A 13,058-nucleotide genomic window follows, 5' to 3' on the forward strand; every position below is an offset into this window, starting at 1 on the left:
CAATAGGAGATAGGTAAATCCAATGGTATATTTGACCCTTCACTATGAAAGTTACATCCATTATGATTTTTAGCATCCTACACCAAGATTGTTAGTTTCATTGTAGAACATAAAAAAGGATGTGGTGTGTTGTTTTCTTGAAAGAGCTAGGTCATGACTCATCTACAGTTGCTGTTCTCTGGGAAGTGAAGCCTGAAGGCCATTGATAGAAGAGAATTATCCCAGTAAAGCCTATCGCCATTTAGTCTTCAGGTTTCTGGAGAAGGTGTGCCATTCCTAGGCTCCACTCTCTAGAATCTGAGCTAATACTATTACTTGGGTATATATTTTCCAATTATCCCTGAACAAAAAATATTGTTTGCATAAAGCAAATTTTCTTTTTTTTTAATTAAAGTTTATTGGGGTGACAATTAAATTGTTAGTAAAGTTACATAGATCTCGGGTGTACAATTCTGTATTACATCATCTATAAATCCCATCGTGTGTTCACCACCCAGAGTCAGTTCTCCTTCCATCACCATATAGTTGAACCCCTTTACCCTCATCTACCACCTCCTTCCCCCTTACCCTCTGGTAACCACTAAACTATTGTTTGTGTCTATGAGTTATTGTTTCTCATTTGTTTGTCTTATTCTTTTGTTGTTTTTGGTTTATACCACATATCAGTGAAATCATATGGTTCTCTGCTTTTTCAGTCTGACTTATTTCGCTTAGCGTTATCATCTCAAGATCCATCCATGTTGTCACAAATGCTCCTATTTCATTTTTTCTTACCACCGAATAGTATTCCATTGTGTATATTACCACAACTTCTTTATCCATTCATCTATAGAAGGACATTTTGGTTGTTTCCATGTCTTGGCCACCGTAAACAAAGCTGCAATGAACATTGGAGCACAAGTGTCTTTATGGATAAATGTTTTCAGATTTTTTGGTTAGATACCCGGGAGAGGGATTTCTGGGTCATATGATAATTCTATTTGTAATTTTTTGAGGAACCTCCACACTATCTTCCATAATGGTTGCACCAGTATGCATTTCCACCAACAGTGTATGAGCATTCCTTTTTCTCCACAGCCTCTCCAACACTTGTTACTATTTGTCTTGTTGATGATAGCCATTCTAACTGGGGTGAGGTGATATCTCATTGTGTTTTTTATTTGCATTTCTCTGATGATTAGTGATTTTGAGCATTTTTTTCATATGTCTATTTGCCATTTGTATGTCCTCTTTGGAGAAATGTCTCTTCATGTCCTCTGCCCATTTTTCAATTGGGTTGTTTGTTTTTTTGTTGTTGAGTTGCATGAGTTCCTTGTATATTTTGGACATTAGCCCCTTATCGGAGGCACTGTTTGCAAAAATCTTCTCCCATCCAGTTGGATGCCTCTTTATTTTGTCAATAGTTTCTATTGTTGTGCAGAAGCTTTTAAGCTTGATGAAGTCTCATTCATTTATTTCAGCTTTTACTTCCCTTGCCTTTGAAGTCAAATTCATAAAATGCTCTTTGAACCAAAGGTCCATAAGTTTAGTATGTATGTTTTCTTCTATGCAGTTTATTGTTTCAGGTCTATGCCTAAGTCTTTGATCCATTTTGAATTAATTTTGATATATGGTGACAGATAGAAGTCCAGTTTCATTCTTTTGCATGTGGCTTTCCAATTCTGCCAGCACCATTTATTGAAGAGGCTGTCTTTTCTCCATTGTATGTTTTGTGCTTCTTTGTCAAAAATTATCTGTACATATTTATGTGGTTTTATTTCTGAGTTCTCAATTCTATTCCATTGTTCTACATGTCTGTTTTTCTGCCAATACCATGCTGTTTTGATTACTATTGCCCTGTAGTGCAAGCTAAAGTCACGCAGTATGATACCTCCAGGATTGTTCTTTTTTCTTAAGATTGCTTTGGCTATTTGGGTTTTTTTGTGGTTCCCATCAAATCTGATGATTTTTTGCTTTATTTCTCTAAAAAACATCATTGGGATTTTGATACGGATTGCATTAAATCTGTATATTGCTTTGGGTAATATGGACATTTTAACTATGTTGATTCTTCCAATCCATGAGCATGGAATGTCTTTCCATTTCTTTGTGTCTTCTTCAATTTTTTAAAAAAATATCTTGTAGTTTTCAGTATATAGGTCTTTCACATCTTCGGTTAAGTTTATTCCTAGGTATTTTATTATTTTTGCTGCAACTGCAAAATGAATTTTTTTTTAATTTATTTTTTTCTGAGATTTCATTGTTAATATATAGGAATGCAATGGACTTTTCTATGTTAATTTTGTAGCTGGCAACTTTACTGATTCCTGATGGAATCAGTACTGATGGAAGGCAACTTCCTACTGATGGAAGGCAACTTTGTTGATTGTTTCTAATAGCTTTTTGGTGGAGTCTTTAGGGTTTTCTACATACAGAATCATGTCATCTGCAAAGAGTGATAATTTAACTTCTTCATTCCCAATTTGGATGCCTTTTATTTCTTTCTCTTTTCTGATTGCTCTGGCGAGGACTTCCAACACTATGTTGAAGAGCAGAGGTGATAGGGGACAGCCCTGTCGTGTTCCTGAACATAGATCAAAGGGCTTCAGTTTTTCACCATTAATTATGAGATTAGCTGAGGGTTTGTCATATATGGCCTTTATTATGGTAAGGTATTTTCCTTCTATTCCTATTTTATTAAGTGTTTTAATCATAAATGGATGTTGTATCTTGTCAAATGCTTTTTCTGCATCAATTGATATAATCATATGATTTTTGTTCTTTATTTTGTTTATGTAATGTATCATATTGATGGATTTGTGTATGTTGAGCCATACTTGTGCCCCTAGGATGAACCCCACTTGGTCCTGATGAATGATTTTTTAAATGTATTGTTGCATTCGATTTGCTAGAATTTTGTTTAGGATTTTAGCATCTGTATTCATCAGAAATATTGATCTGTAGTTCCCTATTTTTGTGTTGTCCTTACTAGATTTTGGTATCAGGGTAATGTTGGCCTCATAAAATGAGTTAGGGAGTACTGTCTCTTCTTCAACTTTTTGGAAGAGTTTGAGCAGGATTTGTATTAGATCCTCATTGAAGGTTTGGTAGAATTCACTAGTGAAGCCATCTGGTCCAGGACTTTTGTTTTTGGGAAGGTTTTGGATCCCTGATTCAATTTCGTTACTGGTGATCGGTCTGTTTAGATTTTCCAGTTCTTCTTGGTCAGCCTTGGAAAGCTATATGTTTTTAAGAACTTGTCCATTTCTTCTAGGTTATTGAATTTGGTGGCATATAGTCCTCCATAGTATTCTTGAATGATCCTTTGTATTTCTGTGGTGTCCATGATAACTTCCCCTTTTTCATTTCTGATTTTGTATTTCAGTGTTATCTCTCTTTTTATCTTAGTGAGTCTAGCCAAGGGTTTGTCAATTTTGTAATCTTTTCAAAGTACCAGCTTTTTGTCACATTAATTTTTTCTATTGTCTTTTTGTTCTCTATTTCAGTTAGTTCTGCTTCGATTTTTATTATTTCCTTTCTTCTGCTGACCTTGGGTTTCATTTGTTTTGCTTTTTCTAGTCCTTTAAGGTGTAACGTGGTTATTTATTTGGGATTTTTCTTGTTCTTGAGATAGGCCGGTAATGATATAAATTTCCCTCTTAAAACTGCTTTCTCTGCATCCCCAAAATTTTGGTAGATGCATTTTCATTGTCATTTGTTTCTCTGTATCTTTTGATCTCTCCTCTAATTTCTTCTTTGACCCAGTCATTCTTTAAAAGTATGTAGGTTAATCTCCATGTAATTGTGGTTTTCCCTGCTTTCTTTTTGTAGTTGATATCCAATTTCATATCCCTGTGATCAGAGAATGTGCTTGGTATGATTTCAATATTCTTAAATTTGCTGAGGTTAGTTTTATGCCCCAATATATGGTCTATCCTTGAGAATGTTCCATGTACACTAGAAAAAAATGTATATTCCGATGTTTTAGGATGAAGTGCTCAATAAATGCCAATTATCTCCATTTCATTTAATGTGTCATTTAGGGCTGCTATTTCATTATTTATTTTCTGTATGGATGATCTATCCATAGCTGTCAATGGTGTATTTAGGTCCCCTAGTATAATTGTATTTTGGTCAATTTCTCCCTTTAGTTCTGTTAGTAGTTGCTTGGTATATTTTGGTGCTCCTTTATTGTGGGCATAAATATTGATAACTGTTATGTCTCCTTGTTGTATAGTCCCCTTTCCCATTATGAAATGTCCATCTTTGTCTCTTGTTATCTTTTTCACCCTGAAGTCTGTTTCATCGGAAATCATTATGGCTACACCTGATTTTCTCTGGGTACCATTTGCTTGGAGTGTCAATTTCCACCCTTTCACTTTGAGTTTATTCTTGTCCTTGTAGCTGAGATGCATCTCTTGGAGGCAGCATATGGTTGAGTTTAGTTTTTTTCTTTTTTTTTTTCCAATCTGCTACTCTGTACCTTTTTATTGATGAGTTCAGTCCATTTACATTTAGGGTGATTATTGATATGTAAGGATTTCCTATCATTTTGTCTTTAGTTTTCTGGTAAGACTGTGTGTCCATTGTTTCTTTGCCTTTTTGTTGTTGTCTATTATTTCTGTGTGGTGGTATTCTATGATGTTTCCCTTTGTTTCTTCTTTTATTACAGTATATATTTCAGTTGTAGATTTTTTTTTTTTGAGTGGTTACCCTTAAGTTTATGTAAAAGAAAGTTTGATATTTAGAGTATTCCATTTTCTTCAGCATTCCTACTTTCTCCATTCCCATATTCCGGTTCAGGCCTTTACTCCCCCTCGTTTTATGTTTTGGTTGCCACAAATTATCCCTGTTGATGGTGGTCAAATAGCCTCCTTTAGTATTTCTTGTAGTGCACGTCGTGTATTAGAAAATTCTCTCAGCTTCTGTATGTCTGGAAAGGTCTTTATTCCTCTTTCATAGCTAAAGGGTATCTTTGCTGGGTATATTATTCTTGGCTCATAATTTCTCTCTTTCAATAGTTTGAAAATTTGGTTTCATTCCCTCCTGGCTTATAGAGTTTCTGTTGACAAATCTGATGATAATCTAATGGGCTTTCCTTTGTAGGTTACTGTCTTCTTTTCCCTGGCTGCCTTGAGGATTCTTTTTTTGTCGTTGATTTTCGACAGCTTCAATACAATGTACCTTGGAGATGGCTTGTTGGGGTTGAGGTAATTAGGTGTTCTATTTGCTTCTTGGATTCGAGGACCCAGGTCTTTCCACACGTTTGGGAAGTTCTCATCGACTATTTGTTTGAATATACTCTCTCTTCCCTTCTCTCTTTCTTCTCCTTCTGGTATGTCCATTATTATAATATTGATCTTTCTGATGGAGTCAGAAAGTTATTGTAGAGTTCTTTCATTTCTTTTAAGTCTCAAGTCTCTTTCTTCTTCCATCCATGTCATTTCCGGGTTTCTATCTTTGATGTCACTGATTCTTTCCTCCATCTGGTCAACTCTACTACCTAAGCTGGCTATTTCATTCTTAATTTCTTCTATTGAGTTCTCAATCTCCAGAAATTCTATTTGGTTCTTTTTTAAAATTTCAATCTCTTTGGTAAAATGTTCATTTTTTTTTTTATTATTATTATGTTTCGGAATTCATTAAACTGCCTTTCTGTGTTTTCTTGCATTTCATTGATGTTTTTCAGAACTGCAATCTTGATTCTCTGTTACTTAAGTCTGTTACTTAAGTCCATATCACTAAGTTCTTTTTCTGGAGACTTTTCACTTTCTTTCTCAGCTGTCTTGTTGCCTTGGTTATTCATGGCCATTAGTGATTTATTATTTGTCTTTCCAGACATCTACAGGAGTGTGTTTTGCAACAGGTTGACAGGAAGAGGTCTTTCATGTGTTTTCCAGTACTTGTTGGTAGAATGTTTTATTTTCCCTCCGACTGCAGCCTTTTTTCTCTTTCACACTGTAGTATTATGTTTTCTCTGCACTATTCCAGCTTCTCACACAATAGGGGGATTCCCTGGAAGGTGGGCTTCTTCTCTGTTAACAGTTCACCTGTGTCATAGGGCACTGTGTCCCTGTGGGAATGCGGATTGCTTTTGAAGTTCCAAAGCTCTTGCTGCATCAGCTTCAGGGCCCATGTGTTTCAGCAGTTCTGTTTACTCCTGCAGGGATCCGCCCAGATAGGTGGGACACGGGCTTGGTGAGTTATGAGAGGTGGCCCAGAGTAATGGCGGTGACCACCACCAGAGTAGGTCCTGCTTCCACAGCTCCCTCCCCTTTGCTGGAACTAGTTGGGCTGCGAATCTGTGTGTGTTCCACAGTTCTCAGAACAGCAAATATTCTGTTCTTTTGCTCTGACACTGCCTCTGTTCCACTTCTAGCATTGGGCAGGTGGGGGTGGGGAGAGCTCTGGGAGGGTAGGAAGGGGTCGGCTAGTGTCAGTGCCTAAGCCTTCCCTTCTCTGCTCTGCAGTGAGGGCTTAAACCACCATTTTCAGCCTTGTTCCCTTAGTCTTTGCTCTGAGGTCTCTGCCGTGAGTGTTGGGTTCAGCCGTGTTATATGCTGTCCCCTCATTCCTGTGGGCCTTAATTGGAGCCCTAGCAGTCCGAATTCTTTCCTTCAGCTGTGGTAGTTCTGGGATGCTGCGAGCTCAGAGCACTGAGCTAGGTCTGTGTCCTGTGCCTGCGCGGCTCCCTCTCCACACTTCTCTCTTCCCTCCTCCCCTGCTCGTGCAATTTACCCACGTTTAGGTGAATTCAGTAATAAGCCTCTTCATCTTGCCTGTCTACTGTGAAGGGAGTCCTTTTTGGACTTATAGTTTTTCAATTTGTTGTAAATTCCAGGGGAGCTTTCCAGAGGCTCACTTCACGCCACCATTTTGATGATGTCTCCATAAAGCAAATTTTCAATTGCTCTTGAGAGGGAAGATTAGTTTTCATCTGTGTCTAATGTGACAATGCTTAGCAGCCTCTAAGAGGAACACATGGTGAGAAGAGTTGGAATTGCTTAGCTTGGAAAAGAAAAGGAACTCAAAAGTCAGATCAGGAAAGTTCTGGCTACTCGCTAGGTATATGTTATAACAGTCATATCTGCCCTGAAACAAAAGAAAAGACAATGATAGTGGGGGTTTGCAAAATATCAATATCTTTAAGAATTTAAGGTACTGGCATCCGCTGCCTATGTCCCAGGGAAAATGATCTATACAAAGAGAATGTAGAAATAATGGTGACTGCCAAAGAAGGCACTGGGGAGAATATACCCAGACTAGAATTGTACCTGAATAATTGGCTTTTGAATATGTTTCATGAGAAAATGTTTTTTCACATTTCAAAAGAAAACAGAGCAAAAAGGAATCAAACAGGAATGAGGGAGAGAGGGTTTATAGTAATTAGAAGCTGTGACAGAGGTCAAAGATGCTACCAAAAGTCAGAGTCACCTAACTTCGGGGGCAGACGTATTTGGGGTCTATATAGGAAGCTCTCTTCTTCAGAGAATAGTTGTGTTGGTGAGATACTGAGAAAACAGAAGGAACCTGTTAATAAAACAGCCTGAGATGATGCTCGACACTGCTCTAGCAAAGAAGGGCAGTTCCTCTGTGAGAAAGCTGCCCCTCTCTGTAGGTTCTGTCTCCTAAGACTCTCAGAGTGAAAACTGCTGAGCTGTCAAACAGAACTCTGTCCTTTTTGGACCACTCAATGCCAATACTAGACAGATTGTTCTAATTAGGGGTCATGGAGATACACAGTGGTCAAGACAGTGAAAACAACAAAAACAAACAAAAAACAAAAACAAAACAACAAAGCCAGAGTCTTTATCCTTTGGGAGGCTCAGCTGGGCATCGGGCTCCAGGTATTTCAGCAAACTTTAGCCTTGTTTAACTTATGTTTGAATGAAATTCAGACACAGCTCTTTTCAAATTTCTTGGAACTAGCACATGTCATATTGAATTACTTATTATTCTTACCAGTTTCCTTTTACACTTTCAGTATTTACTAGAAAAACCTAAAAGAGTGTGTTTGTTTCAGAGACAGTATATTATAAAAGAAATGAGAAAAGTTCACCAATTTTTTATTGACTCTTAGAAAAGATTAGTTTGTATTAAATTTGAGCCACTGATGTGCTGGAGCTAATACCAGCTGGTGAGAAATGGTTGTGCACAAGTCATCCAACTCTGCAATGTGTAGTCATGTTGGTAGCTTGAAGTCAGCTATAGTGGGAGTGTTTACACCAAACAGACTGGGAAATGCTACAAATTATTGTTTCACCTTAAGAGACAGAGAGCCAGCTATTAAATGTTTAGCAGCACCGAGATGACAATAGGTGATGGCAGCTAGAAGAAATGAGCTACATCAATTAATAAAGCCTGGAGTAAAATTAAGGCCACTGATAGAAAGACACCCAGGCCAATAATTAATGTGAAGAATGTTTAACATAGGAGATTATTCTTTTTTGAAGATAGATAGATAGATATAGATAGGTAGGTAGATAGATAGATAGATAGATAGATAGATAGATAGATAGATAGATAGACAAATAACTAAATTACAGCAAAACAGTGTGCAATCACATACTTAAGAGAAAAAACAATGCTTGCTGTTATATTACACTATATATCTTTATATAACAGTTTGCAGAGCACAGACAACAATATCCATCTTAATTGCTACAAAAGTAGAACTTTTAAGAGTTAAGAGTTATATTAAGAGTTATTAAGAGTATATTAAAATACTCCTGGACCAGATGGCTTCACCAGTGAATTCTACCAAACCTTCAAAGAGGATCTAATACCAATCCTGCTCAAACTCTTCCAAAAAATTGAAGAAGAGTCAGTACTCCCTAACTCATTTTATGAGGCCAACATTACCCTGATACCAAAACCTGGTAAGGACAACACAAAAAAAGAAAACTACAGACCTATATCTCTGATGAATACAGATGCTAAAATCCTAAACAAAATTCTAGCAAATCGAATACAACAATGCATTAAAAAGATTATTCATCACGACCAAGTGGGGTTCATCCCCGGGGCACAAGGATGGTTCAACATTCGCAAATCCATCAATGTGATACATCACATAAACAAAATAAAGGACAAAAACCATATGATTCTATCAATTGATGCAGAAAAAGCATTTGATAAGATACAACATCCATTTATGATTAAAACACTTACTAAAATTGGTATAGAAGGAAAATACCTCAACATAATAAAGGCCATATACGACAAGCCCTCAGCTAACCTCATAATTAATGGTGAAAAGCTGAAGCCCTTTGCTCTACGTTCAGGAACACGACAAGGTTGTCCCCTATCACCTCTGCTTTTCAACATAGTGTTGGAAGTCCTCGCCAGAGCTATCAGGCAAGAGAAAGAAATAAAAGGCATCCAAATTGGGAATGAAGAAGTTAAATTGTCACTCTTTGCAGATGACATGATGCTATACATAGAAAACCCTAAAGACTCCACCAAAAAGCTATTAGAAACAATCAATGAATATAGTAAAGTTGCTGGCTACAAAATCAACGTACAAAAGTCCATTGCTTTCCTATATACCAACAATGAAATCTCAGAAAAAGAGATAGAAAAAACAATTCCTTTTGCAATTGCAGCAAAAAGAATAAAATACCTAGGAATAAACTTAACCAAGGATGTGAAGGATTTATATGCTGAAAACTATAAGACATTTTTGAAAGAAATTGAAGAAGACACAAAGAAATGGAAAGACATTCCGTGCTCATGGATTGGAAGAATCAACATTGTTAAAATGGCCATATTACCCAAAGCCATATACAGATTTAATGCAATCCCCATTAAAATCCCAATGGCATTTTTTAAAGAAATAGAACAAAAAATCATCAGATTTGTTTGGAACCACAAAAGACCCCGAATAGCCAAAGCAATATTAAAAAAAAAGAACAATACTGGAGGTATCACACTCCCTGATTTTTCCTTGTACTACAGGGCTACAATAATCAAAACAGCTTGGTATTGGCGGAAAAACAGACTCATAGATCAATGGAATAGAATTGAGAACCCAGAAATAAAACCACATAAATATGGACAGATAATTTTTGACAAAGAAGCTAAAAACATACAATGGAGAAAAGACAGCCTCTTCAATAAATGGTGCTGGCAGAATTGGATAGCCACGTGCAAAAGAATGAAACTGGACTGCTATCTGTCACCATGTACCAAAATTAATTCAAAATGGATCAAAGACTTAAGCATAAGACCTGACACAATAAACTGCATTGAAGAAAACATAGGTACTAAACTTATGGACCTTGGGTTCAAAGAGCATTTTATGAATTTGACTCCAAAGGCAATGGAAGTAAAAACTAAAATAAACAAATGGGATTATATGAAACTGAAAAGCTTCTGCACAGCAAAAGAAACTATTGACAAAATAATGAGGCAACCAACTGAATGGGAGAAGATTTTCGCAAACAGTTCCTCTGATAAGGGGCTAATATCCAAAATATACAAGGAACTCATGAAACTCAACAACAAAAAAACAAACAACCCAATTGAAAAATGGACAGAGGACCTGAAGAGACATTTCTCCAAAGAGGATATACAAATGGCAAATAGACATATGAAAAAATGCTCAACATCGCTAATCATCAGAGAAATGCAAATGAAAACCACAATGAGATATCACCTCACCCCAGTCAGAATGGCTTTCATCAACAAAACAAATAGTAACAAGTGTTGGAGAGGCTGTGGAGAAAAAGGAACTCTCATACACTGTTGGTGGGAATGCAGACTGGTGCAGCCGCTATGGAAGGCAGTGTGGAGGTTCCTCAAGAAATTACGAATAGAATTACCATATGACCCAGCAATCGCTCTCCTGGGTATCTACCCCAAAAATATAAAAGCATTTCTCTACAGAGACACGTGTACTCCAATGTTCATTGCAGCTTTGTTTACGGTGGCCAAGACATGGAAACAACCAAAATGTCCTTCGATAGATGAATGGATAAAGAAGTTGTGGTACATATACACAATGGAATACTATTCGGCGTTAAGGAATGATGATATAGGAGCATTTGTGACAACATGGATGGATCTCGAGAGAATAATGCTAAGTGAAATAAGTCAGACAGAAAAAGCAGAGAACCCTATGATTTCACTGATATGTGGTATATAAACCAAAAAGAACAAGACAAACAAATGAGAAACAAAAACTCATAGACACAGACAATAATTTAGTGGTTACCAGAGGGTAAGGGGGTGGGGGGTGGGTGATGAGGGTAAAGGGGATCAAATATATGGTGATGGAAGGAGAACTGACTCTGGGTGGTGAACACACAATGGGATTTATAGACGATGTAATACAGAATTGTACACCTGAAATCTATGTAAATTTACTAACAATTGTCACCCCAATAAAATTAATTAAAAAAAAAAAAAAAGAAAAAAAAAAAAAAAGAAGGAGAGGGCTGAAGGGATTAAGAGGTACAAATTGGTAGTTACAAAATAGTCACAGCGGTGTAAACTATAGCATAGAGAATATATAGTTAATAATATTGTAATAATGATGTATGGTGCCAGGTGAGTACTAGACTAATCCTGGGGATCACTTTGTAAATTACATAAATGTCTAACCACTATGCTGTACACCTGAAACTAATATAAAGTAATATTGAATGTTAACTGTAATTGAAAAATAAAAAAGTAAATTAAATAAATGTAAAAAAAAAAAAAAAAAAAGAGTATATTAAGAGTTATTATTTTCCATATTTTACAGGTGAGGAAACTAAGGTTCGGTGAGGTTCAATGTTGTGCAAGGTCACATAGCTGCTCTATGACAAAAGCAAGAGTAGCAATTTTCAGTTGATTTTCATACTATTTGGTGCCAGAGAAAGACCTATATATTATGACTCAAATGTTTTCCTAGAAGGCCACTGTTATTATTTAATCCTATTCTTGGCTCATTTTGTTTTCTGAGGTATATGTGAGGAGATGAGCCACAGCCCCAAGCTCATTCCTCTTCACTTGCACCTGCTCAGCCTCATTGAGGTTCCGCACTGGTTGTCCACCAGATGTTCAATGTTATCTCCCTACTGACGGTTGTGACAAAACCCCAGAGAGTAAAACAATGGCAATCTGTCAACCAGTCATTATTATATATATATTTTTTTCATTTTCCATTATTCTCCACCTTATGTCACTGTTTTTAGTGTGTGAATTGCTCATTGTTTATTTCTGCTCATTTCTTTCATCACTATTTTTTTAATTTTAATGACATTCAACTGCTGAGAATATTCTTAAGAGCAAAGCTACACTTTCTTAAGAGAAAGACAAGGACATATCCGTTACTCTGAGAAATTCAGAGGTGCAGGATGTTTTACCATCAACAGCCCAAAGTGTGATGGATGCCCTCATTTACATTTTAACCCCATCAGATTATTGCTGAAAATGATGATAGAGTGGTCACTTACCCACTAAAACTCTCACAATTTAATTGAAAAAGATTGCATTTGAATCATCTTGCAAGCAACCAGATTTTAGTTGAGTGCTTACAAGTGTGAAATGTTAAACTATTATGACATTTTTTGTACTCTTCTGTTTGCTTCCTCTTTCTAAATCTAATTCAATAAATCAACAAACTTTATTAACCAAAATTAAATGTCAGCTAATATGTTAAGTACAGGCCATACAAATATGAACATATCAATAAAGATCCAATCCAAAATGACTTTATGGTTATGTTCCAAGAAATTATAGATAAAGATACTTATAATAAAAAGTGAGAACAAATGCATTAGAGATAGGAACAAAACAACTATGGGATAAAAAAAGAGGGAGTGATTAATATTCAGTAGGAACTTAGAAAGTCTTCACAAGACTAAAGATATTTTATCTGGACTTTGAATTATGAGAGCAATATATATATATATATATATATATATATATATATATATATATATGAATTAAGAAGGGTGTTCTGCATACTAAGTAAAATATGGCTAAAAGTCACAGATAGAATGAATGTTGGTCTGATAAAATAGTATGCAGTGGATTTGGTGCAATGGTTGGAGATAAAGATTAAAAATTTAGTAAAAGATAATTCGTGAAGA

The sequence above is a fragment of the Rhinolophus hipposideros genome (assembly GCF_964194185.1).
Source record: "Rhinolophus hipposideros genome assembly, chromosome: 17".
Taxonomy (NCBI): Eukaryota; Metazoa; Chordata; class Mammalia; order Chiroptera; family Rhinolophidae; genus Rhinolophus; species Rhinolophus hipposideros.